General features: G+C 50.2%; 1 pseudogene; it reads right to left on the bottom strand.

Annotated features, from left to right (window-relative positions):
- The window catches only part of LOC138648635 (WD repeat domain phosphoinositide-interacting protein 4-like), a 32,289-nt pseudogene extending 12,743 nt beyond the window's left edge, over positions 1 to 19,546 (bottom strand).
- Positions 19,547 to 24,954: the final 5,408 nt, after the last annotated feature.

Below are 24,954 nucleotides of genomic sequence, written 5' to 3'. Positions count from 1 at the left end.
TTTAGCGCACCACCTGCTGTATCTGTGCAGGTATCTTTGCCAGGCCAAAGCAGTCAGGGTCAGGGAATCACCAGTTTCGTAGTAGGAAACACTGCATCTAGGGCACCGGCGGCAACAATACCATCTCCCACCGTCTCTCAGTCTGCCATGTCCACCGGCACCCCCGCTAGTTCCACGATCTCCAGCTCTCCAGTCCAGCTCACCCTACATGAGACTATGGTTAGAAAAAGGAAATACTTAGCCTCGCATCCGCGTACACAGGGTTTGAACGCCCACATAGCTAGACTAATCTCGTTAGAGATGATGCCCTACCGGTTAGTTGAAAGCGAAGCTTTCAAAGACCTGATGGACTACGCTGTACCACGCTACGAGCTACCCAGTCGACACTTTTTTTCCAGAAAAGCCATCCCAGCCCTCCACCAGCATGTTAAAGAGCGCATCGTCCATGCACTCAGGCAATCTGTGAGCACAAAGGTGCACCTGACAACAGATGCATGGACCAGTAGGCATGGCCAGGGACGTTACGTGTCCATCACGGCACACTGGGTAAATGTGGTGGATTCAGGGTCCACAGGGGACAGCAAGTTTGGGACAGTTCTGCCTAGCCCACGGTCTAGTAAACAGTTGTCTGTAGCCGTTCGCACCCCCTCCTCCTCCTCCTCCTCGTCCTCCTGCAGAAGCAAGAGCTCGTCCACAGACCGCAGTCGCACAAACACTCCATCCGCACCTGCCACTGTTGCACACCAGGTCTCCCATTACGGGGCAGCTACTGGCATACGTCAGCAGGCTGTATTGGCTATGAAGTGTTTGGGCGACAATAGACACACCGCGGAAGTTCTGTCCGAGTTCTTGCAGCAAGAAACGCAGTCGTGGCTGGGCACTGTAGATCTTGAGGCAGGCAAGGTAGTGAGTGATAACGGAAGGAATTTCATGGCTGCCATCTCCCTTTCCCAACTGAAACACATTCCTTGCCTGGCTCACACCTTAAACCTGGTGGTGCAGTGCTTCCTGAAAAGTTATCCGGGGTTATCCGACCTGCTCCTCAAAGTGCGTGGACTTTGCGCACATATCCGCCGTTCGCCTGTACACTCCAGCCGTATGCAGACCTATCAGCGTTCTTTGAACCTTCCCCAGCATCGCCTAATCATAGACGTTGCAACAAGGTGGAACTCAACACTGCACATGCTTCAGAGACTGTGCGAACAGAGGCGGGCTGTTATGTTTTTGTGGGAGGATACACATACACGGGCAGGCAGTAGGATGGCAGACATGGAGTTGTCAGGTGTGCAGTGGTCGAAGATTCAAGACATGTGTCAAGTCCTTCAGTGTTTTGAGGAATGCACACGGCTGGTTAGTGCAGACAACGCCATAATAAGCATGAGCATCCCCCTAATGCGTCTGCTGATGCAAAGTTTGACGCACATAAAGGATCAGGCGTCTGCACCAGAGGAAGAGGAAAGCCTTGATGACAGTCAGCGATTGTCTGGTCAGGGCAGTGTACATGACGAGGTACCGGGCGAAGAGGAGGTGGAGGATGAGGAGGATGATGGGGATGAGTATATTTTTAATGAGGAAGCTTTCCCGGGGGCACGGGAAATTGGTGGCGTGGCAAGGCCGGGTTCTGGTTTTTTGAGGGACACAAGTGACGTAGATTTGCCTGCAACTGCCCCTCAACCAAGCACAACCGCAGATTTGACAACGGGAACTTTGGCCCACATGGCGGATTATGCCTTGCGTATCCTCAAAAGGGACACACGCATTACAAAAATGATGAACGATGACGATTACTGGTTGGCCTGCCTCCTTGATCCTCGCTATAAAGGCAAATTGCAAAATATTATGCCACATGAGAACTTGGAACTAATATTAGCAACAAAACAATCAACTCTTGTTGACCGTTTGCTTCTGGCATTCCCTGCACACAGCGCCCGTGATCGTTCTCACACGAGCTCCAGGGGCCAGCAGACCAGAGGTGTTAGAGGGGCAGAAATCAGAAGTGGCGTTGGACAGAGGGGTTTTCTGACCAGGTTGTGGAGTGATTTTTCTATGACCGCAGACAGGACAGGTACTGCAGCATCAATTCAAAGTGACAGGAGACAACATTTGTCCAGTATGGTTACAAACTATTTTTCATCCCTTATCGACGTTCTCCCTCAACCGTCATTCCCATTTGATTACTGGGCATCCAAATTAGACACCTGGCCAGAATTGGCAGAATATGCATTGCAGGAGCTTGCTTGCCCGGCAGCTAGTGTCCTATCAGAAAGAGTATTCAGTGCTGCAGGTTCAATACTAACAGAAAAAAGGACTCGTCTGGCTACCCAAAATGTAGATGATCTAACCTTCATTAAAATGAACCACAACTGGATTTCAAAATCTTTTGCCCCACCCTGCCCGGCTGACACCTAGCTTTCCTATGAAAAGGTCTTGCCTGTGGACTATTCTGAATGACTTTTCCAATCTCGTAATTTTCTTCACCTGATTGTCCAGCATACGACATGTTTCCACCTCACGAAATGGCCAAACTCCCCACACGGGGCCGTGCTATCGCCACTTTGCGCTTGGACCCTTGAGAGTGCTGTTTGTCTGAAGAGGTGGGTGTGGCCGCTTTTGGTCGACGGCACTGCCACTGGGTCCCTCATAGTACAATAAAGTGTCTCTGGCGGTGGTGGTGCGCACCCAACGTCAGACACACCGTTGTAATATGAGGGGCCCTGTGCCTGTACCGCCGGCCACAAGACAGTTCCCCCCCCCAGCTCAAACAGTGCTCTACCACTAGCAAAATTATCTCTCACAGCTTCACCAATGTGTAGTCTAGCCGCTGACATCCTTCAATGCCTGGCACTGACAATACCATTGTTTTGACATTTTTGTTATGTTAGGCCTTCGAAGCCTGTCTGCGGTCCCTTCTTTCTACAACTACTACACTGACCAGGCCACTGCTGGCCGTGTTACCCTGGAACCAATTTAAAAGTGCCTACAGTCAGCCCAATTTTGTTATGTTAGGCCTTCGAAGACTGTCTGCCGTCACTCCTTCCACTAGACTTCCACTGACCATACACTGCTGCCCATGTACCCCTGGAACCAATTTAAAGTGCCTACAGCCAGCCCAATTTTGTTATGTTAGGCCTTCGAAGCCTGTCTGCGGTCACTCCTTCCACTAGACTTCCACTGACCAGACCACTGCTGCCCGTGTACCCCTGGAACCAATTTAAAAGTGCCTACAGCCAGCCCAAGTTTGTTATGTTAGGCCTTGGAAGCCTGTCTGCGGTCACTCCTTCCACTAGACTTCCACTGACCAGACCACTGCTGCCCGTGTACCCCTGGAACCAATTTAAAAGTGCCTACAGCCAGCCCAAGTTTGTTATGTTAGGCCTTGGAAGCCTGTCTGCGGTCACTCCTTCCACTAGACTTCCACTGACCAGACCACTGCTGCCCGTGTACCCCTGGAACCAATTTAAAAGTGCCTACAGCCAGCCCAAGTTTGTTATGTTAGGCCTTGGAAGCCTGTCTGCGGTCACTCCTTCCACTAGACTTCCACTGACCAGACCACTGCTGCCCGTGTACCCCTGGAACCAATTTAAAAGTGCCTACAGCCAGCCCAAGTTTGTTATGTTAGGCCTTGGAAGCCTGTCTGCGGTCACTCCTTCCACTAGACTTCCACTGACCAGAGCACTGCTGCCCGTGTACCCCTGGAACCAATTTAAAAGTGCCTACAGCCAGCCCAAGTTTGTTATGTTAGGCCTTGGAAGCCTGTCTGCGGTCACTCCTTCCACTAGACTTCCACTGACCAGACCACTGCTGCCCGTGTACCCCTGGAACCAATTTAAAAGTGCCTACAGCCAGCCCAAGTTTGTTATGTTAGGCCTTCTAAGCCTGTCTGCGGTCCATTCTTTCAACTACTACTACACTGACCAGGTCACTGCTGCCCGTGTACCCCTGGAACCAATTTAAAATTGCCTACAGCCAGCCCAATTTTTTTATTTTAGGCCTTCGATGCCTGTCTGCGGTCCATTCTTTCAACTACTACTACACTGACCAGGTCACTGCTGTCCGTGTACCCCTGGAACCAATTTAAAATTGCCTACAGCCATGTGTTATTATTTTAGGCCTTCGATGCCTGTCTGCGGTCACTCCTTCCACTAGGCCTCCACTGACCACACCACTGCTGTCCGTGTACCCCTGGAACCAATTTAAAATTGCCTACAGCCATGTGTTATTATTTTAGGCCTTCGATGCCTGTCTGCGGTCACTCCTTCCACTAGGCCTCCACTGACCACACCACTGCTGTCCGTGTACCCCTGGAACCAATTTAAAATTGCCTACAGCCAGCCCAATTTTTTTATTTTAGGCCTTCGATGCCTGTCTGCGGTCCATTCTTTCAACTACTACTACACTGACCAGGTCACTGCTGTCCGTGTACCCCTGGAACCAATTTAAAATTGCCTACAGCCATGTGTTATTATTTTAGGCCTTCGATGCCTGTCTGCGGTCACTCCTTCCACTAGGCCTCCACTGACCACACCACTGCTGTCCGTGTACCCCTGGAACCAATTTAAAATTGCCTACAGCCATGTGTTATTATTTTAGGCCTTCGATGCCTGTCTGCGGTCACTCCTTCCACTAGGCCTCCACTGACCACACCACTGCTGTCCGTGTACCCCTGGAACCAATTTAAAATTGCCTACAGCCAGCCCAATTTTTTTATTTTAGGCCTTCGATGCCTGTCTGCGGTCCATTCTTTCAACTACTACTACACTGACCAGGTCACTGCTGTCCGTGTACCCCTGGAACCAATTTAAAATTGCCTACAGCCATGTGTTATTATTTTAGGCCTTCGATGCCTGTCTGCGGTCACTCCTTCCACTAGGCCTCCACTGACCACACCACTGCTGTCCGTGTACCCCTGGAACCAATTTAAAATTGCCTACAGCCATGTGTTATTATTTTAGGCCTTCGATGCCTGTCTGCGGTCACTCCTTCCACTAGGCCTCCACTGACCACACCACTGCTGCCCGTGTACCCCTGGAACCAATTTAAAATTGCCTACAGCCAGCCCAATTTTTTTATTTTAGGCCTTCGATGCCTGTCTGCGGTCCATTCTTTCAACTACTACTACACTGACCAGGTCACTGCTGTCCGTGTACCCCTGGAACCAATTTAAAATTGCCTACAGCCATGTGTTATTATTTTAGGCCTTCGATGCCTGTCTGCGGTCACTCCTTCCACTAGGCCTCCACTGACCACACCACTGCTGTCCGTGTACCCCTGGAACCAATTTAAAATTGCCTACAGCCATGTGTTATTATTTTAGGCCTTCGATGCCTGTCTGCGGTCACTCCTTCCACTAGGCCTCCACTGACCACACCACTGCTGTCCGTGTACCCCTGGAACCAATTTAAAATTGCCTACAGCCAGCCCAATTTTTTTATTTTAGGCCTTCGATGCCTGTCTGCGGTCCATTCTTTCAACTACTACTACACTGACCAGGTCACTGCTGTCCGTGTACCCCTGTAACCAATTTAAAATTGCCTACAGCCATGTGTTATTATTTTAGGCATTCGATGCCTGTCTGCGGTCCATTTTTTCAACTACTACTACACTGACCAGGTCACTGCTGCCCGTGTACCCCTGGAACCAATTTAAAATTGCCTACAGCCATGTGTTATTATTTTAGGCCTTCGATGCCTGTCTGCGGTCACTCCTTCCACTAGGCCTCCACTGACCACACCACTGCTGCCCGTGTACCCCTGGAACCAATTTAAAATTGCCTACAGCCAGCCCAATTTTTTTATTTTAGGCCTTCGATGCCTGTCTGCGGTCCATTCTTTCAACTACTACTACACTGACCAGGTCACTGCTGCCCGTGTACCCCTGGAACCAATTTAAAATTGCCTACAGCCATGTGTTATTATTTTAGGCCTTCGATGCCTGTCTGCGGTCACTCCTTCCACTAGGCCTCCACTGACCACACCACTGCTGTCCGTGTACCCCTGGAACCAATTTAAAATTGCCTACAGCCATGTGTTATTATTTTAGGCCTTCGATGCCTGTCTGCGGTCCATTCTTTCAACTACTACTACACTGACCAGGGCACTGCTGGCCGTGTACCCCTGGAACCAACATCAGAAAATATAAAAATAAGTATTTTGCTTATAAAAAAGAAAATACTGGTGAGATATCAAATGCAGACATTTTAACATTAAAAACAAACACACAACTCTAATCTGGTACAGTACTAAAAATGGCCACCAGCTACAATTACTTTCTCCTGCAAGTAGTTAACTGAAAGTTTTTTTAAATTGAAAACACACATATGGCATCCACCGAGTGTTGTCCTGTCGCGTCTTCTTTATATTATTGCCGAGAAGATGCAAAATAATGAAAATAATAAAATCATTAATTACCAAAATAATAGAGAAAGTCAACACCACATTGCAAATAAACATTCATTCCAAATAAAGAAGCAGGGCGCGTCCGAGGGTGAGTATATACCTAATAAGAATATAATCACCCTCGGACGCGCAATGCTTATTTCCAACAGCCTTCCTTCCTAAGAATCAGCCCTTCCGTCGTGTAGAGAGACGTTGTGTTACACTCCAAGGTGTTCCCCAGGTTGCCTTTCCTGAGCTTCGATCTTCCGGCTCTCGTTTAGTAGTTCTTGGAAACTACTCTGCATTAGGCCTTCAAATTGGGTATGGGGTGTAGAGAGATGGTGTGTTCCACTCCAAGGTGTTCCCCAGGTTGCCTTTCCTGAGCTTCGATCTTCCGGCTCTCGTTTAGTAGTTGTTGGAAACTACGCTGCATTAGGCCTTCAAATTGGGTATGGGGTGTAGCGAGAGGGTGTGTTACACTCCAAGGTGTTCCCCAGGTTGCCTTTCCTGAGCTTCGATCTTCCGGCTCTCGTTTAGTAGTTCTTGGAAACTACACTGCATTAGGCCTTCAAATTGGGTATGGGGTGTAGAGAGAGGGTGTGTTACACTCCAAGGTGTTCCCCAGGTTGCCTTTCCTGAGCTTCGATATTCCGGCTCTCGTTTAGTAGTTGTCGGAAACTACGCTGCATTAGGCCTACAAATTGGGTATGGGGCGTAGAGAGAGGGTGTGTTACACTCCAAGGTGTTCCCCAGGTTGCCTTTCCTGAGCTTCGATATTCCGGCTCTCGTTTAGTAGTTGTCGGAAACTACGCTGCATTAGGCCTACAAATTGGGTATGGGGTGTAGAGAGAGGGTGTGTTACACTCCAAGGTGTTCCCCAGGTTGCCTTTCCTGAGCTTCGATCTTCATGCTCTCGTTTAGTAGTTGTCGGAAACTACGCTGCATTAGGCCTACAAATTGGGTATGGGGTGTAGAGAGAGGGTTTGTTACACTCCAAGGTGTTCCCCAGGTTGCCTTTCCTGAGCTTCGATCTTCCGGCTCTCGTTTAGTAGTTGTTGGAAACTACGCTGCATTAGGCCTTCAAATTGGGTATGGGGTGTAGCGAGAGGGTGTGTTACACTCCAAGGTGTTCCCCAGGTTGCCTTTCCTGAGCTTCGATCTTCCGGCTCTCGTTTAGTAGTTCTTGGAAACTACACTGCATTAGGCCTTCAAATTGGGTATGGGGTGTAGAGAGAGGGTGTGTTACACTCTAAGGTGTTCCCCAGGTTTCCTTGCCATTGCTTCGGTCTTCCGACTCTCGTTTAGTAGTTGTAGAAAAGTACACTGCATTAGGCCATACAAAATGGGTATGGGGTGGAGAGAGATGGTGTGTTACACTCCAAGGTGTTCCCCAGGTTGCCTTTCCTGAGCTTCTATCTTCAGGCTCTCATTAAATTGTGGTTAAATGGAACAACTGCATTTGGCGTACTAGTTGGTTTGGGGCCTACTATCGGTGTCTGCCACTCCTTGCTGTTCTCCTCCACTGAACAAAGCTGTGCCGCCTGTTTACTACGGTTGCCAATTTTGAACTGCATTTCGACTACTTACTGATTTGGCCCTACTCTCTGTGTCAGCCTCTCATTCCAGTTGTCCTCCACTGCAATGCCCCCTGGTTATTCCTGTGTTACCAATTTTGAACTGCATTTAGCCCACTTTCTTCTTTGGGCCTATATCTGTGTTTCCACTTCATCGTGCCCATTGCCCAGCCAGTGATAGATGAGTCTGCTGGTACATTGACCCATAACGCAACATTCCCCGTGCACGCTACACAACAACATTGTGACCCTGCTGAAAGTCAGGTTGCTCTTCCCGCATACCATACCACCTTACACGGGGACAAAGAGGAAGGTGCAGATGAAAGTGCAGGTTCCTTCATCAGGTGGGGGGAGGAATACTAGTTGGCGACGTCACTGGCACAGGGCCTCTCATAGTACGCAAAAGTGTTGCTGCCGGTGGGAGGCGCCCCCGCCGTGCAAACACACCGCTGTACTTTGAGGGGCCCTGTGCCAGTGCCAATGCCAACGAGTGGGCCCCCCCTGCTTGCTCAGGTTCACAGCACTTGCAAAGTTGAAATACTTACCTCTCCCTGCTCCACTGCCGTGACGTGGTCCAGATTTCCTGGGCCCACTAATTACTTGAACCAGCCCTACCCCCCACAACTTTAGCCAAATGACCCCCAATTTCAAATGCCTTCCAATTATTATAAGGTAAATTACGCTTGACAAGCTTCATTAAGAAGAATGGATGGTTTTGACATTAAAATGGCCACTCTAGGTGTTTTCCTGGCCCCCACTCACTGCCGACTATGCTGCCCCATTGACTTGCATTGGGTTTCGTGTTTCGGTCGATCCCGACTTTACGTCATAATCGGCCGATTTCACTCGACCCGACTTTGGACATAGTCGGGTTTCGCAAAACCCGGCTCGACTCTAAAAAGGTCAAGGTCGCTCAACTCTAGTGGGCATTATTGCCGCTACTGAATCTACTACGAAAATTGACACTCGAACCCAGATTATACCTGAAGAACCGATTAGTGACATTGATACTGCATCGGATGAGAAAAGAGATATGCAAAGCCATAAGACCCACATCTGGAGTGAGGGAGCCCCTTATGTGGCACCTGGTAGCCGCCAGTATTCAGCTGGGCTACTCCGATCGGTGCTACCCCCTGACTTACAGTAACAAACCTCGAAACCCCAACGGATGTAAATAGTTAACTGTTTTTGCTGCTGCTTTAAACCCAGGGTTATTTCTTTAAGGGGTCCCTTTGTTTACCCAGGATCCCTATTGTTCTTTTTCTACTTTTTCACAGAGTTATTATTGTTCCAAAGACTGCCGGATCATGAACAGTGAATGAATCCAAAACTGTTTTGTATATAGTTTGCACCTTCTTAAAGGTGCCCCCTACTGGTTTTACAAGTGAAAGAAGACTTTGCGAAGATAATGCTTCTGGACTTGACGCAGAAGGTCTTGCTTTCAGTGGACTTGCAGGCAGAGAGAATCTGCACTACTTCTAGAGACTTATGTCCCTTTTAAAGGGAATGTTTACATGATTGCCTTAATAAAAGTTGAAATGTTAATAATGTTAAACATTTAGAAAGTTTGATAATGTTGACAGAGACTGAGGACAGGAAAGCTTGAAAGTGAACCCGTAGGGGTTAGAGAGAGAGTCCTCCTGAGAGATGTAGAAAGATGGTCGGCACAATGACAGTAGGCCCAGCCAAGGAGCTAGGCGGTCTGCATTGGTGAAGTTGGAACGGAAAGAAAGTTGAATTGTTGCTATAGTATGTTATAGTAGGTCTTTAGTGGGTTCAGCTTATACGCCCTTAAAGGAAAAGTTAAATCAGAGTTTGCACTTAGTAGAATACCAGGCTGGGTACTGAGAGTTACCGTATTTATAGTTAAAATGTTATTTAAAAATAATCCTGTTTTTTGCTTGTAACGTTCAAGTGTCCTTACCTCCCATAAAGGGAAGCACCTTTTCTATTTACTTGTTCTAAGCATTTCAAAAATTTTGTATGTCTTTTGCTGTATTATATTGTTGTTCTTCTTCCCAGTCCAGGAGTACTGAATTTAACCGGGGGGGGGGAGGTTGTGCAGCGCCCCAGAGACCTGGTCGTTGCAGTATGGCACTCTGCCGCTAAGGAGCGTGGCGGTACGTCTGATGGCACTAAGGAGTTCTCCTGACCAGGTATCACCAGAACACATTACACTTCACACTCCGGCCACTTGGGGGAGAAAAAGGCTTTATTTATTGGGCCACTCCTCACATTGGTAAAACTAAGGGCTGGGGAGGAATTTAGTCAGAAGCTGACTGGGTTGGAACCAGGCAACATCCCATGGCAGGGGTGTTGCGGGGAGAAGGCACAGGGGGGTCCCTGTCAGGCGTGGGAACCTGGCAGGTGCCTAGCGAACAGAACAGAACCGCGCCTGCACACCCTGCGGCGGTATCCAGGAGAGAGACACGAAGGGAAGGATATTGTGGAACAGTGTAAACGAGATCAGCACAAAGGAGAGCCAGTAAGAGTCTTGCCGAGAGAGAGAGAGGCAACATCTTACTGAGGCGCGTAGTCGGTGGCCGGAACACCGCAGGAGTAACTGACTTCAAGCCTTACTTCAAACTCCGCTGGGCAGTCAATTATAGGTTGGCTGTCTACCTTAAATTTCCTAAGAAGACATAGGGGGCAACATTGGGAGAGGGGCATCTCTAGGGTCCCGGAAGACCTCCAAGCCTTCCCGTTATACGGGTGCGTCCTAGCCAAACCATACTTGGGGACGAGAAACTAGTAACATCTGGAACTGAAGAGAGAGAGAGCTGTAGAGAACGAACGAACGAGAACAGCAGTTGTGAGGACTATTCTGAATGCTCAGCAGGGTAGGACTACAACACACAGGTGCTAATGGTAGGCAACGATTTCCATCTGCGAAGGAAACTCTGGATGTGCCCATCGGACCGGCCGGTCTCTGATAGCCCTGTTAAACGTGCTCTGGATTGAGGATCCTGAAGTCTTCAGTAAAGAGGTAAAGAGACTGCAACCCTGTGTCCTCGTTATTGCCTGCACCTCACACCATCACCATCCACCTTACTGGGAAGCCCTGGGGACATACTTCACCTGTGGGAAGTTACACCATCCAGCTGCTATTTCATCACCCCAGCTATTTCATCACAGCAGCGTCGGTCACCCTGACCGAACACCACAGGTGGCGTCACGAACCCCTGACAGACTCCACCACCTTCATTGGACGCCCCTTAGCAGGGTCGCGGACCGGGTCTAGCCACCGTGACAGCCTCAGCACCGAACCAGAGAGGCCCGGTACCGAGAACCCGTGGCCCTGTGTCTGGGGGCGATCCACTAGCAGCTGGGCAAGCGAGCTCCTGTAATGCATATTCTGCCAATTCAGGCCTGGTGTCTATTTTAGATGCCCAGTAATCAAAGGGGAATGACCTGTGAGGGAGAACATCGATAAGGGAGGAAAAATAGTTCGTAACAATACTGGACAAATGCTGTGTCCTGTCACTTTGAATTGATGCAGCAGTACCTGTCGCGTCTGCTGTCATTGCAAAATCACTCCACAACTTGGTCATAAAACCCCTCTGTCCAACGCCACTTCTGATTTGTGCACCTCTAACACCTCTGCCATGTTGCCCCCTACAGCTCGTTTCAAAACCATCACCGCCGCTGTTTGCTGGGAATGCCTGAATCAAACGGTCTATAAGAGTTGCTTGTTTGGTAGCCAATATTTGCTCAAGGTTCTCGTGTGGCATGATATTTTGTAATTTTCCTTTATATCGTGGATCCAGGAGGAAGGCCAACCAGTAATCATCATCGCTCATCAGTTTGATAATGCGGGGGTCCCTTTTTAGGATACGTAAGGCATACTCAGCCATGTGGGCCAATGTTCCAGGTGTCAATTCACTGCTTGTGCTGGGTTGTGAAGCACTTTCTTGCAAATCAACATCACTTGTGTCCCGCAAAAACCCTGTACCTGACCTTGCAATGCCACCAGTTTCTATTGCCCCCTGAGGTGCATCCCCCTCCCATAAATATTCATACCCACCATCCTCCTCCTTCTCCTCTTCATCCGCCACCTTGTCCAAGAGAGTTCCCTGAGCAGACAATGGCTGACTGTCATCAAGGCTTCCCTCCTCCTTGGCTGCAGATGCCTGCTCCTTAATGTGCGTCAAACTTGCATCAGCAGACGCATTAGTGGGATGCTGATGCTTATGATGGCGTCGTCTGCACTAACCTACCGTGTGCATTTCTCAAAACACTGAAGGACTTAACAGAGGTCTTGTAGCTTCGACCACTGCACACCAGACAACTCCATGTCTGCCATCCAAGTGCCCGCCCGTGTACGTGAATCCTCCCACAAATAAATTATAGCATGTCTCTGTTCACACAGCCTCTGAAGCATGTGCAGTGTGGAGTTCTACCTTGTTGCAACATCGATTATTAGGCGGTGCTGGGGAAGATTCAGCGATTGCTGATGTTTCTGCATATGGCTGGAGTGTACGGGCGACCGGCAGATGTGCGAGCAAAGTCTTTGCACCTTCAGGAGCAGGACTGGTAACCCCAGATAATTTTTCAGGAAGCACTGCACCACCAGGTTCAAGGTGTGAGCCAGGTATGTAGTTCATTTCAGAAAGGGCTATGGCAGCCATAAAATTCCTTCCGTTATCACTGACTACCTTGCCTGCCTCAAGATGTACACTGCCCAACCATGACTGAGTTTCTTGCTGCAAGTACTTGGCCAGTACTTCCGCGGTGTGTCTGTTGTCGCCCAAACACTTCATTTCTAACACAGTCTGCTGACGCTTATCACAAGCTGTTCCATAATGTGACACCTCGTGTGCAACACTGGCAGCTGCGGATGGAGTGGTCGTGCGACTGCGCTCTGTGGATGAGCTTTCGCTTCGGGAGGAGGAGGAGGAGGAGGGGTGGCGAACGCCTACAGCCAACTGTTTCCTAGACCGTTGGCTAGGCAGAACTGTCCCACTATGGCTGTCTCCTGTGGACCCTGCATCCACCACATTAACCCAGTGCACCGTGATGGACACGTAACGTCCCTGGCCATGCCTACTGGTCCATGCATCTGTTGTGAGGTGCACCTTTCCACTGACTGATTGCCTCAGTGCATGGACAATGCGTTCTTTAACATGCTTGTGGGATCGCTTTTCTCGCAAAGAAGTGTCGACTGGGTAGGTCATAGCGTGGTGCTGCGTAGGCCATCAGGTCTTTGAAAGCTTCGCTTTCAACCAACCGGTAGGGCATCATCTCTAACGAGATTAATCTTGCAATGTGGGCGTTCAAACCCTGTGTACGCGGATGAGAGGATGAGTACTTTCTTTTCCTAACGAGAGTCTCTTGTAGGGTGAGCTGGACTGGAGAGCTGCATATTGTGGGACTAGCGGTGGTGCTGGACATGGCGGATTGAGAGAGGGTTGGTGATGGTATTCTTGATGTTGTTTCCTACCAAGAACCTTGTGATTCCCTGACAGCTTTGGCCTTGTGACAATACCTCCACATTTGCTTCTGGTGGTGTCCTAACCGGTGGGCTTACAGTGAGGGAAGCAATGTAGTGTTGCTGCTGACTACCTTCATTCTGAGCAGGTGCACCAATGGTACGGGACGTTTGGTAGTTAGTCCAGGCTTGCAAGTGCATTCTGGTTAAATGTCTAAGCATGCACGTTGCATTTAAATTTTGGAGATTCTTCCTTCTGCTAAAGGTCTTTGAGCATTTCTTACAGATAACTTTGCACTGATCATTCGGATCTTGGTTAAAACATTGCCACACTACACTCTTCCTACTATAGAATACCTTTTCAGGCATTGCACGCTGTGCTACTTTCACAGGATGGCCACGCTGTGCTAATACTGTTTTTGTTTTTGACAAACGTTTTTGGCCAGATACGGGCCTACCAGATGAAAGCTGTTGCGATGTAGATGGCTGCTGCGGATCATCCTCCTCCGCTTCTGAGCAACTGGCAGCGGCACCCTTTTCCCCCAATGGCTGCCAATCTGGGTCAACAACTGGGTCATCTATCACCTCCTCTTCAATGTCATGTGCACCTTCCTCTGTGTCACCGTGTAAGGTGCTATAGCGTTCGGGACGGGGCACCATAGTCTCATCAGGGTCAGATTCTGGCTCTGTACACTGCAAGGGCAATGTAGTAATCTGAGTCAATGGAACAGCATAATAATCTAGCTGTGGCTGTGTATCAGTGCACTCCATGTCCGATTCATCTTGTAATGGGCAGTTAACAATTTCCCTTTCTAACCCAGGCACGGTATGTGTAAATAGCTCCATGGAGTAACCTGTAGTGTCGCCTGACGCATCCTTCACTTTTGGTTTGGGTGAAGGACACAAGGAAGCGACTTGTTCCTGACCAGGAGCATCCACTGATGACTCGCTGCTTTTATATTTGGAACTTTCTGAAGAGGAGGCGAAAGAGCTAGAGGCTGATTCAGCAAGGAAAGCCAAAACTTTTTCCTGCTGCTCCGGCTTTAAAAGCTTTTTTCCTTCGAGGCCTTGACAATTTGAATCTCCCTTTTTTTTGGGGGGAGACTGTACTGAAACTCAGGCCCAGTGTACAACACTACACAATGCAAGTGGCAGAACGTGGCTGGCTGATGTACGCCAAACTAACAGAACTAACGTAGATCCACTTTGTGACAATTTGAATCTCCCTTTTTTTTTGGGGGGGGAGACTGCAACAAAACTCAGGCCCAGTGTACAACACTACACAATGTAAGTGGCAGATCCACTTTGTGACAATTTGAATCTCCCTTTTTTGGGGGGGACACTGCAGCAAAACTCGGGCCCTTGTACAACACTACACAATGTAAGTGGCAGAACGTGGCTGGCTGATATATGCCAAACTAACAGAACTGACGTAGATCCACTTTGTGACAATTTGAATCTCCCTTTTTTTGGGGGGAGACTGCACCGAAACTCAGGCCCAGTGTACAACACTACACAATGTAAGTGGCAGACCGTGGCTGGCTGATATACGCCAAACTAACAGAACTGACGTAGATCCACTTTGTGACAATTTGAATCTCCCTTTTTTTGGGGGGAGACTGCACCGAAACTCAGGCCCAGTGTACAACACTACACAATGTAAGTGGCAGACCGTGGCTGGCTGATATACGCCAAACTAACAGAACTGACGTAGATCCACTTTGTGACAATTTGAATCTCCCTTTTTTGGGGGGGAGACTGAACCGAAACTCAGGCCCTGTGTATAACACAACACAATGTAAGTGGCAGAACGTGGCTGGCTGATATATGCCAAACTAACAGAACTGACTTAGATCCACTTTATTACAATTTGAATCTCCCTTTTTTTTTTGGGGGGGGGGAGACTGCACAAAAACTCAGGCCCAGTTTATAACACTACACAATGTAAGTGGCAGAAAGTGGCTGGAAGATATATGGAAAAAATGCAAAGACTGTAGTACAATTTCAATCTCCCTACAATGAGGACAAGTTTGGCAGCAATAAAAAGGACTGCTGCACACAAAAGTGTGGACAAATAAACAAGATAACTGTGCAGAAAGGAGCAACAGGATTTTTGATTTTAAAAAAGCAGTTGGTTTGCACAGCAGCATGCAAACAGCAATGCAGATATCAGGGAGCCTTATAAGGCAGCCTAATAAGCTACGGAGCTGATGTACTAAAATATAGCCTCCACTGTCCCTGCAAACAAATGGTGGTGTTGGACAGTGGAAATCGCTACAGCACAAGCAGTTTGGGGGTTAATCTTCCCTCCCTAACTATATCCCTTCTTCTGATGAACCTGCAGCAACCTCTCCCTATGCTAAGATCGGCAGAAGTAAGATGGCGGTCGGCGTGCACGCCCCTTTATAGCCCCTGTGACGCCGCAGAAAGCTAGCCAATCACTGCCATGCCCTTCTCTAAGATGGTGGGGACCGAGACCTATGTCATTACGCTGCCCACACTCTGCGTCCTCCTTCATTGGCTAAAAAATGGTGCTGACCGCATCATACGAAACGCGACTTTGGCGCGAAGATCGCCGACCTCATGGCCGATCCCACACTAGGATCGGGTCGAGTTTCATGAAACCCGACTTTCCCGAAAGTCGGCGATTTTTTAATTTGTCCGATCCGTTTCACTCAACCCTATTATACAGAGCTCGTGAATATGGAGGTCTACATGGAAGCAGTTCTGCTAGTCCTCCAGGGATAATCCCCTGCTGATAGAACTGAGCAGCTGCCATACAGAGAACCTCAGACACTTTATCTACACAATGTCCTCACGTTTAGGGTTGTCTCTTGTATCAAATTCAAAGAGCTTAGTTGGGTTGTATGGGAAGGAGTAGACGTAAATTCGGTTTTTCACTATGATGACAATCCTGTAAAGTGGAACGTTGTTAGATTTAAACTTCTGAAGAAATTCTGTACATGTCGGCCTTAGTATATTGTAACATTTCTTTAGTTTTAGATTGGAGGAAAAAAAATAAAAGCTTCCAAGCCCCCTACATCCACGATATACCATATATACAGCACCGCTCGCTCAGGGGTCATACACTGTGATCATCTCCCCTTAGGCCAAACCCAAATGTCCATGAAGCACTGTCTAAATACTGAGCGTGCTGTCTGGACTGGCCATGGGTGTGTCAACCCAAACTCAGTCATCTATATAGTCCAAATATAAGAAAAAGATGAGGGCACTCACCGGTCTTCATGAAATGGAAAACTTTATTGGCAAAACATCCAGATAAAATTCATGGCCGGGGACGACGGAGCCGAAGCTCGTGTGAGCAGGGGAGGACAAAGACGACGGCCGTTTCGCGCTGTGCTTGTGCTTCTACGGGTCAGTTAGTGCAAGGGCAAGACAGCGGAAATATAGTGCCGGCCATGACACCTCCCTCCACCACCAAATCCCTCCCACAAAACAAAAATACACTCAATATAAAAAGCACAATCTAAAATACCTTAATGCAATATGCATTTCTAACAATTCACGAATATAGGCCGAAACAAAGAAACAAATTAATGAACTCATACGAACAGTGCATGTACACATAAATACAAGAGCAATATGTACCATTTACTTCACAGACGGCAACTCGCTACATGTGCCCAGAACTACCTAAATTAACCCCTTGGTCAGAGAAAAATCGAGAGATCTATCCTGTCGTTAAAACCCAGAGGCCCCATCACATTACCGCGCATGATCCATCTTGCCTCGGCTCTGAGGAGCAAATTATCCAAATTCCCTCCTCTAGCCGGCAGAGTGACCCTCTCAATCCCCGCAAAGGTAAGACATTCTCCACTCCCCTCATGTCTCTCTCTCACATGAGCGATCAGGCGCGGCACCCCCTTTCCTACTACCACCGACCTGCAATGCTCCCGGAAACGGACATACAGCGGCCGTATAGTCTTCCCTATGTAGTAATACCTACAAGGACAAAAGGCCACGTAAACTACGTGGTCCGTCCTGCAAGTAATAAAATCATTTACTACATGTGTCAGTGCTCCTATCCTAAGAACCCGGTCTGTTGCGTGTTGCTTACAAAATGCACAGTGTCCGCACTTGAAATTACCGTGCGGTACCGCAGTACTTAACCAGTTCTGATTAGGTTTAGTTAACCGATTTCTTACTAGTCTGTCCCTTAATCTGACTCATCTTTTATTGGCTATCAAGGGACCTCTGGCTACTACACTCGCCAATTCCTTGTCCTGTCCCAAAATGTGCCAATTTCTTCTTATGGCCAACCTGATCTGTCGATCCATATTACTGTATGAGGAGCACCCGAGGTCAGAAATATCATGGCTGTTTTAACCGCTGCTAAGCACCTTGTATGAGGTAGCAGTCTGGTCACAACCTCTGTACTAGAGACTGTGCCGCCCTGCTTGTATTATCAGTCATCCATATGCCTTTGAGGTTGTGTAGTTGGGTAAAGAGACCCTGCGGGCCACTACAGGGAGAACCCCGTGGGCCACGACAGGGAGAACCTCTGCGGGCCACGACAGGGAGACCCTGTGGGCCACGACAGGGAGAACCCCGTGGGCCACGACAGGGAGAACACTGAGGCCACGACAGGGAGACCCTGCGGGCCAAGACAGGGAGAACCCCACAGGCCACGACAGGGAGAACCCCGTGGGCCATTACAGGGAGAACCCTGAGGCAATGACAGGGAGACCCCCGAGGCCACGACAGGGAGAACCCCGTGGGCCATGACAGGGAGAACCCTGAGGCAATGACAGGGAGACCCCCGAGGTCACGACAGGGAGAACCCCGCGGGCCATAACAGGGAGAGCCCAGTGGGCCATGACAGGGATACCCTGCGGGCCACAACAGGGAGAACCCCGCGGGCCATGACAAGGAGAACCCCGAGGCCACGACAGGGAGACCCTGCGGGCGGTGTAAGCTCAGACAGTGATTTGCAGCTGTCTAAATTTGGCCCAGAGGCGGCCATGTCAGTACCACAGTCCACATAGAGGTGAGTCACCCCCATACAGTTAGGTGCCTGGACTCACTTTTCGGCGCGCAGTCGCACGCTGAGCACGGGTTTGGAGAATGTGAACTACAGCACCAGTTTGTATTTTCCATCCCGTGAGTTGTCCCAGATCATCACTGACAGGAAAAAAAGGAAACCTAAGAATCCACCCCGAGCCGGGAACACGAGGAGTAAGAAGTAATTACCTGAGATATCGGAGAATTTGGGGTTACTCCCGCCGCCCACCAGTGCCAGCAGATTGCATCTCCACCTGTCCGACGCTGCCCACCTGCTCCATGTCTGAGCGGGAGGAACACAACGCTGGTCACGTGACATTAGGATCCCATTAACCCTTCCCCTCCAGCCTTACCCAGGTGTCCTTTCTCCATCAGAGGCTCAATGTTAAAGATTCGCACCCCATCTCCATCGCACAACAGAAGCAGCCTGAGCCATACAGGAGAGAACAAGAATTAACGTTGTCCAATGTCAGGATGATGTGACCACTGCAGCCAATCACATGGCATGTCAGTAACGAGCAGTGAGACAATGACAAGTATTCTCAGCTGTTGGTAAAGATTAAAGGGGGCGACACAATCTCTCTAACGTCCAGTGAGAAGATGGAAGGATCTGATCACCTGCATTATGGGGAATAGAGGCAGCGTCACCATTTATGTGACCGATCATGTGATCACTGGGGCCCCCTACTTACCTGTCACCACAGGGGGCTCATTCTGCTGTGAACTGGGCTACTATGGGAGCACAGAGGCAGCAGGAGACCCCATAACTAGAGCAATGCCTGAATGTTCAGGGATCTGATCGTATCTGACCCTGTGGGAAGTGGTCGGGCACTTTCTCACCACAGCTCAATAACATGTTGCTTGCAGTAAAGGGTGGGCACAGGATTTGTACCAATTTCCTATGAGATTGCTGCTGCCTCCTCTATATAACGCTGTTGTCTACCTGCCCTTTAATATGCTTTTACTCGCACACAACTCCCTTTAAGAGGGAGAAACAACACTTGAAAGTTGTCAGTGGCCTCCATCTTTAGAGGCTTCTCACCGCGCCCCCTAGTGATCACAGCTTGCAATCCGTGATGTCACAGCTATACACACTCACTCTGGTCCTTGTTAAACCGCAGCCCACTGACGCCGCGCTGCTGAGCCATGGCCGGCCCGGGCCACCCGCTGTGAGGAGACAGAGGTTACACGGTGACAGCGCCCCCCACAGAGCTGAGCCCGGCTGCCTCCTGCCTGTGTCTGTGCGGACTGACCGCCTCTGTCTTTACAGCGGCTCTTCAGTGTTTACACGTTAGAAAGTCAACGCAGGGCGGAAGTGACGTTACGAAGCCAGCAGGTCTGCACCATCATTAGTGAGGGCAAATGACAGAGGAGATGGAATGTCAGTGCAGCGCCCCAGAGTTCTGGTTGCTGCAGTAATGTCGCTCTTCCACCAGGGGGAGTGATGTTACGTCTGATGGCACCGAACGAGTCCACCCTGCCAGGTATCACAAGACTCACAGCACACTTCACACTCCAGTCACCAGGGGGAGCTAAGGGTTCTATCTACTAGGCCACTCCTCACATAAGGGTAAAACTGGTGGGTTGGATAGGAAGTGAGGCAGAAGCTGGGAGCAGGAAGGAGTGAGAGGGAAGGAGCTGCCTGGGCTCGGCCCAGGAGACACCTGTCAAGCAGACAGAGGAGAAGGAAAGGACATTGGAGACTCAGCAAGATAGAAAGACACGGAGCTGCGCCTGCACTACATTGCGGCAGTATCCCTGGAAAGGACACAAAGCGAAGTGTGTTCGTAGGAAGTGAGACACGAAGTCACGGCAAAGAAGTATAGAAAACCAGAAGGAGTTCTGTCTGCCTCTTTCTGGAGCGAGGACCGGTAGCCGGAACACCGAGGGAGTAATAGACTCTATGCTTTACTTCAGAGACTGGCAGGGCAGTCAATTCCAAGTTGGCTGTCCGACCTAAGAACCAAAGCAGACAAGGTGGCAACGTGGAGGAGGGGCGACACTAGGGTCCCTATAAAATAGCCTCAGGCTACCACCGTCATACGGGTTTGTCCTATCCATTTGGGGGACAGAGAGAAGAGAAACATCTACAAAAGTTGTGAGGACCTCACCGAGTTGCTCAGCAGGGGGGTACTACAACGCCCGAGCGCTAGTAGGTAGGCTACTGACTTCCACCTGGACAAAGGGGGCTATGGAAGTGTCATCGGACCGGCTGGACCCTGCGTACCCTGTAATCCTGTATTCTGGACTGCAGATGCAAAAGCCTTCAGTAAAGGTAAAGAGACTGCACCCTTTGTGTCCTCGTTATTAACTGCGCCTCACATCATCACCATCTACACTACTGGGAAGCCCTGGGGAAACACTTCACCTGTGGGAAGGTATTCCATCTAGCTGCCATAACATCACCCCAGTGGACCCCTAAGCAGCGTCGGTCACCCTGACCGAATACCACAGGTGGCGTCACAAACTCTGCCTTTTAAGTGGGCGCCCCTCATAGGGCCACGGTCCGGGTCGGGCCAACGTGACATCCTCGCTGAAGGAACCGAAGGACCCGGTACCAAGTACCCCATTGCCCTTACGTGGGGGCGCCGCAGAGGCACATAGTTATCAGTGGTCTACCTGGTAGTGGTGTGGGGGGCTCTGGAGACACATAGTGATCAGTGGTCTGCCTGGTAGTGGTGTGGGGGGCACTGGAGGTACATAATTATGAGTGGTCTATCTGATAGTGGTGTGGGGCTGTGGAGACACATAGTGATCACTGGTCTGCCTGGTAGTGGTGTGGGGGCTTTGGAAGCAAACAGTGATCATTGGTCTGCCTGGTAGTGGTGTGGGGGGCTCTGGAGGCACATAGTGATCATTGCTCTGCCCGGTAGTGTTGTGGGAGGCTCTGGAGGCATATAGTGATCAGTGGTCTGCCTGGTAGTGGTGTGGGGGGCTCTGGAGGCACATAGTGATCATTGCTTTGCCCGGTAGTGTTGTGGGGGGCTCTGGAGACACATAGTGATCAGTGGTCTGCCTGGTAGTGTTTGTGGGGAGCTCTGGAGGCACATAGTGATCAGTGGTCTGCCTGGTAGTGATGTGGGGGCTCTGGATGCACATAGTGATCAGTGATCTGCCTGGTAGTGGTGTGGGGGGCTCTGGAGATATATAGGGATCAGTGGTCTGACTGGTAGTGGTGTGGGGGCTCTGGTGGCACATAGTGATCAGTGGTCTTCGTGGTAGTGGTGTGGAGGGCACTGAAGGCACATAGTGATCATTGTTCTACCTAATAGTGCTGTGGGAGGCTCTGGGACTACATAGTTATCAGTGGTCTGCTTGGTTGTGGTGTTAGTGGCTCTAGAGGCACATAGTGATCAGTGGTCCGCCAACTAGTGATGTTAGGGGCTCCGGAGGCACATAGTGATCAGTGGTCTGCCTGTTAGTAGTGTTAGGGACTCTGGAGGCACATAGTGATCAGTGGTCTGCCTGGTAGTGTTGTAGGGGGCTCTGGAGGCACATAGTGGTCAGTGGTCTGCCTGGTAGAGGTGAGGGGGGCTCTGGAGGCACATAGTGATCAGTCATGGGCCTTGAAATGGTGTGAGGGACCATGGAGGCACGTAGTGATCAGTTTTCTGCCTGGTAGTGGTGTGGGGGGCTTTAGAGGCACATATTGATCTGCCTGTGGGGGGCTCTGGATACACATAGTGATCAGTGGTCTGCCTGATAGTGGTGTGGAGGGCTCTAGAGGCACATAGTGATCAGTGATCTGCCTCGTAGTGGTGTGGTGGGCTCTGCAGGCACATAGTGATCAGTATCCTGCCTGGTAATTGTGTGTGGTGGCTAGAGGCACATAGAGATTAGTGGTCTGTCTGGTAGTGTTGTGAGGATCTCTTTAGCACATAGTGATCAGTGGTCTGCCTGTGGAGGCACATAGTGGTAAGTGGTCTTCCTGGTAGAGGTGTAAGGGGCTCTAGAGGCACATAGTGACCAGTGGTCTACCTGGTAGTGGTGTGGGGTGCTAGAGGCACATAATGATCAGTGGTCTCCCTGGTAGTGGTGTGGAGGGGCTCTGGAGGCATACAGTAATCTTTGTTCTCCCTCGTAGTGTTGTGGGGGGCTCTGGAGGCACATAGTGATCAGTGGTCTGCCTATTAGTGTTTGTGAGGGGCTCTGGAGGCACATAGTGATCAGTGGTCTGCCTGCTAGTACTGTGGGGGGCACTGGAGGCACAAAGTAATCAGTGGTCTGCCTGGTAGTGGTGTTGGGAGCTTTGGAGGCACCTAGTGATCATTGATCTGCTTGGTAGTGGTGTGGGGGGCTCTGGAGGCACATAGTGATCATTGCTCTGCCCGATAGAGTTGTGGGGGGCTCAGGAGGCACACAGTGATCAGTGGTCTGCCTGTTAGTGTTTGTAAGGGGCTCTGGAGTCACATAGTGTTCAGTGGTCTGCCTGGTAGTGGTGTGGGGGGCTCTGGAAGCGCATAGTGATCAGTGATCTGCCTGGTAGTGGTGTGGGGGGCTCTGGAGATATATAGTGTTCAGTGGTGTGCCTGATTAGGGTGTGGGGGCTCTAGGAGCACATAGTGATCAGTGGTCTGCCTGGTAGTGGTGTGGGGGGGGATGGAGGCACATAGTGATGAGTGGACTACCTGGAAGTGGTGTTAGGGGCTCTGGCGGCACATAGTGATCAGTTGTCTGCTTGGTAGTGTTGTGGGGGGCTCTGGAGGCACATAGTGGTCAGTGGTCTGCCTGGCAGTGGTGTGGGGGGCACTGGAGGCACATAGTGATCATTAGTCTGCATAGTAGTGGTGTCGAGGGCTTTGGAGGCAAATAGTGATCATTGGTTTGCCTGGTAGTGGCGTGGGGCACTTTGGAGTCACATAGTGAACAGTGGTCTTCCTGGTAGAGGCGTGCAGGGCTCTGGAGGCACACAGTGATCAGTGGTCTGCCTGTTAGTGTTTGTAAGGGGCTCTGGAGGCACAAAGTGATCAGTGGTCTTCCTGGTAGTGGTGTGAGGGGCTCTGTAATCAGTAATCAGTGATCTGCCTGATAGTGGTGTCGGGGTTTCTGGAGATATAAAGTGATCAGTGGTTTGCCTGATTGTGGTGTGGGGGCTCTAGGAGCACATAGTGATCAGTGATATACCTGGTAGTGGTGTGGGGGGCACTGGAGGCGCATAGTGATCAGTGGTCTACTTGGTAGTGGTCTTAGGTGCTCTGGCGGCACATAGTGATAGTTGTCTGCTTGGTAGTGTTGTGGGGGCTCTGGAGGCACATAGTGGTCAGTGGTCTGCCTGGCAGTGGTGCGGGGGGCTCTGGAGGCACATAGTGATCATTAGTCTGCCTAGTAGTGGTGTCGAGGGATCTGGAGGTGCAGCGCCCCAGAGTCCTGGTCGTTGCAGTAATGTCGCTCTGCCATTAAGGGGAGCGATGTTATGTCTGATTGCACTAAAGGAGTTCACTTGACCAGGTATCACAGCCACACACTCGAGCCACCAGGGGGAGCAAAAGGCACTATGAAAGGACAGATTGTAACGGAACTGCGTCTGCACTACCTTGAGGCGGTATCTCAAGGAAGGACATGAAGAGAAGGATATTGTGGAGAAGTGAGAAGTAGGATCATAGTACGAAGGAGATAGAACCAGAAGGAGTCGTGCCCCGAGATTGGCAACATCCTTCTGAGGCGCGTAGCCGGTGGCCGGAGCACCGAGGAAGTAACAGACTCCACACATTACTTCAAACAGTGGCAGGAGAGTTAATTACAGGTTGGCTGTCTACCATACATCACCTAAGTGGACATAGGAGGCAATCGTGGGAGAGGGGCGTCTCTAGGGTCCCAGAATAACTCCAGGCCTACCTGTCATAAAGGTGCGTCCTAGCCATATAATCTGGGGGACGGAGAGAGAGAAGGAACAGATACGACAGTTGTGAGGACTATCCCGTGGTGCTCAGCAGGGAAGGACTACAACACACAGGCGCTAAACGGTAGACACCTGCAAAGGGAACTCTGGATGTGCCCTCGGACCGACCAGTCTCAGCCAGCCCAGTTAGCAGTGCTCTGGACTGCGGACCCCGAAGCCTTCAGTAAAAAGGTAAAGAGACTACAACCCTGTGTCCTCGTTATTCCTCGCACCTTGCACCACGCACCATCACCTTTCATTGGACGCCCGTTAGCAGGATCACGGACCGGGTCTAGCCACCGTGACAGCCCCGGATCGAATACCCCGTGGCCCTGTGTCTGGGGGCGCTCCAGAGGCACATAGTGATCTGTCTGGTAGTGGTGTGCGGGGCTCTGGAGACACATAGTGATCAGTGGTCTGCCTGGAAGTGGTACGGGGGGCTTTGGAGGTAAATAGTGATCATTAGTCTGCCTGGAAGTGGTGTGGGGCGCTTTGGAGTCACATAGTGATCAGTGGTCTGCCTGGTAAAGGTGTGCAGTGCTCTGGAGGCACATAGTGATCATTGCTCTTCCCGGTAGTGTTGTGGGGGGCTCTGGAGGCACACAGTGATCAGTGGTGTGCCTGGTAGTTTTGTGGGGTGCTCTGGAGGCACATAGTGATCAGTAGTCTGCCTGGTAG

The sequence above is a fragment of the Ranitomeya imitator genome, chromosome 9, assembly GCF_032444005.1.
Source record: "Ranitomeya imitator isolate aRanImi1 chromosome 9, aRanImi1.pri, whole genome shotgun sequence".
NCBI lineage: Eukaryota > Metazoa > Chordata > Amphibia > Anura > Dendrobatidae > Ranitomeya > Ranitomeya imitator.
This window is presented reverse-complemented; position numbering and strand designations above follow the sequence as displayed.